We start from the raw sequence: 3,279 nt of genomic DNA, 5'->3' as shown, positions 1-3,279 counted from the left end.
CGATTGTATCGCGTCCTCCTAATAAGTTTTATCCACAATCCATTTCTTGATTCCGTTAAGACGGTTATTATACTTCTAGCATAAATGGAGTACCAGATGCAGTAGAGGACGTTGAAGTCAATCACGGTTAATTAAAGTCGATCTTCAGCAATACCAGCTTGATTGATGAAGAGCACCCTTTTCAAGAATATTGTTGAGATGCAGTTGGGAACAAGGTATCGCGCTCATTGTCTTATTGACTGCCGAAAGACAAATTGAGCGGAGGCTAATGTCCTAAGAGGGTTGTCGCGGCACGCCGTTAACTACCCATCAGACAATGGAAGGTTAGCTGTTCTCTACAGTTTATCTTTTGATTATTCTGCTAATTACCATGACGCTACTTTTCTCTCTCCAGCCCACCACCGTAGATTAATGGAAAGGAACCCTAAAATGATGGAGGGGGTTCGAGTCCTCCCAGTGGTATTCTTTTTTTTTACAGATTTGTCAAAAGCTTAGTTCGAGCCAGCGCAACAACGCCATATCTGAGCTATTGCTATCGTCTTCTGCCAAAAGCGCCTAAAAAGAGAACGCAGGTGAATCATATTGGTTATTGCGGTTATGTCGGTCAAACCGTTAAGTTTTTCGTCGCGTACTGCTTGTGCCATGCCCCGCCTTCTGTTGGCTTAGCGAGTTATATGTTTTGCCTTGTTTGAAAGCTGGATGGCTTCAGAATACGGTCGTTCAGCCTGTTATAATTTGACAATATCCACCAGTGTTTGTCGAAGCGTTTTATTTTTTTTACAAAATCGTCTTCTGACCACTGGACGAATAAATTCAAACAGTTGGTGAAGACATGGCCTCTCGTGAGTGCGTCGGAATACCCCTGAACATGATGTTATTTCGCTACGAGAATTGGCCCAAAAATGTTTACGAGCGGTTCATCAGAGTTTGTCAGTCTCCGTAAGTGCGAAAGTTGATATCACCCGAACAACAGCAGAATACTGGTCCCACTGAAGTCTGTGAGAAACGATTGTGGTATCTTGTGCGAACAGAAAGGTGATAGCTTTAGCGGAAGCGTTCCACCAGGAAGTAGCTTCATGAAAACGATCAATAAATCTCATGTTGAGGTTTCCAGCCACCGTGTTATTTTCGCATGGATGCCTGTAGCGGTGAACGTGTCGTGACGGCCAAACTGAACATGTCGATCCGTCCAGCACTTGACTATCCTGTTTTATATACGCTCTAGATACCCAGCGGTAGAGCTGCTCAGGCCTCGAAAAATCGCACAATGCTCTTCAAATTGAGAATACGTCGATCCGTCCAGCACTAGACTTTCCTGGTTTTATACTTCCACCAAGTATGCTCTAGTTCATCAACGGTAGAGCTGCTAAGGCCACGTAAAACAGCAACAATGCTCTTAGAATTCAGACACCGACTCAGACAAAGTTGCTTCAATATACTTAGCCGTGAATACATCCATCTCCACTGAATTGTGTTTCATTTCACCGCTCGGTCCTGGTCGAGATAGACATATAGTCCCGAGGTCGTCTTGCACGCGCGCCAGAACATTTCGGTCGACGTGCACTCGACACAGGATTTTAGGGATCTCAGGATACTCAGCATCGCTCGCATTCATACACACAAGGACTCGGTCCGTTACGAGGCGTTGATGCAATAGCAGGCTATTTTTTTAAGAGAATAGTCTTCGGTTGGATGGAGTCCCACGTTTTATTAAGCTCAGCTTTGCCAGGTAGCCAGCACTGAGCAAAAGAGAGTACTCTTTTTACTTCAGTGAGAATAATAATGTTGCACACAGGTGCATCAGATTGGTTATTGCGGTTATGTCGGTCAAACCGTTAAGGTTTTCGTCGCGTACTGCTTGTGCCATGCCCCGCCTTCTGTTGGCTTAGCGAGTTATATGTTTTGCCTTGTTTGAAAGCTGGATGGCTTCAGAATACGGTCGTCCAGCCTGTTATAATTTGACAATATCCACCAGTGTTTGTCGAAGCGTTTTATTTTTTTTACAAAATCGTCTTCTGACCACTGGACGAATAAATTCAAACAGTTGGTGAAGACATGGCCTCTCGTGAGTGCGTCGGAATACCCTGAACATGATGTTATTTCGCTACGAGAATTGGCCAAAAATGTTTACGAGCGGTTCATCAGAGTTTGTCAGTCTCCGTAAGTGCGAAAGTTGATATCACCCGAACAACAGCAGAATACTGGTCCCACTGAAGTCTGTGAGAAACGATTGTGGTATCTTGTGCGAACAGAAAGGTGATAGCTTTAGCGGAAGCGTTCCACCAGGAAGTAGCTTCATGAAAACGATCAATAAATCTCATGTTGAGGTTTCCAGCCACCGTGTTATTTTCGCATGGATGCCTGTAGCGGTGAACGTGTCGTGACGGCCAAACTGAACATGTCGATCCGTCCAGCACTTGACTATCCTGTTTTATATACGCTCTAGATACCCAGCGGTAGAGCTGCTCAGGCCTCGAAAAATCGCACAATGCTCTTCAAATTGAGAATACGTCGATCCGTCCAGCACTAGACTTTCCTGGTTTTATACTTCCACCAAGTATGCTCTAGTTCATCAACGGTAGAGCTGCTAAGGCCTCGTAAACAGCAACAATGCTCTTAGAATTCAGACACCGACTCAGACACAATTGCTTCAAAATACTTAGCCGTGAATACATCCATCTCCACTGAATTGTGTTTCATTTCACCGCTCGGTCCTGGTCGAGATAGACATATAGTCCCGAGGTCGTCTTGCACGCGCGCCAGAACATTTCGGTCGACGTGCACTCGACACAGATTTTTAGGGATCTCAGAATACTCAGCATCGCTCGCATTCATACACACAAGGACTCGGTCCGTTACGAGGCGTTGATGCAATAGCAGGCTATTTTTTTCTAAGAGAATAGTCTTCGGTTGGATGAAGTCCCACGTTTTATTAAGCTCAGCTTTGCCAGGTAGCCAGCACTGAGCAAAAGGGAGTACTCTTTTTACTTCAGTGAGAATAATAATGTTGCACGCAGGTGCATCAGATTGGTTATTGCGGTTATGTCGGTCAAACCGTTAAGTTTTTTGTCGCGTACTGCTTGTGCCATGCCCCGCCTTCTGTTGGCTTAGCGAGTTATATGTTTTGCCTTGTTTGAAAGCTTCAGAATACGGTCGTCCAGCCTGTTATAATTTGACAATATCCACCAGTGTTTGTCGAAGCGTTTTCTTTTTTGACAAAATCGTCTTCTGACCACTGGACGAATAAATTCAAACAGTTGGTGAAGACATGGCCTCTCG

The sequence above is a fragment of the Phytophthora infestans genome, genomic scaffold (genome assembly GCF_000142945.1).
Source record: "Phytophthora infestans T30-4 supercont1.7 genomic scaffold, whole genome shotgun sequence".
NCBI lineage: Eukaryota > Oomycota > Peronosporomycetes > Peronosporales > Peronosporaceae > Phytophthora > Phytophthora infestans.
Note: the sequence above shows the minus strand (reverse complement) of the source record.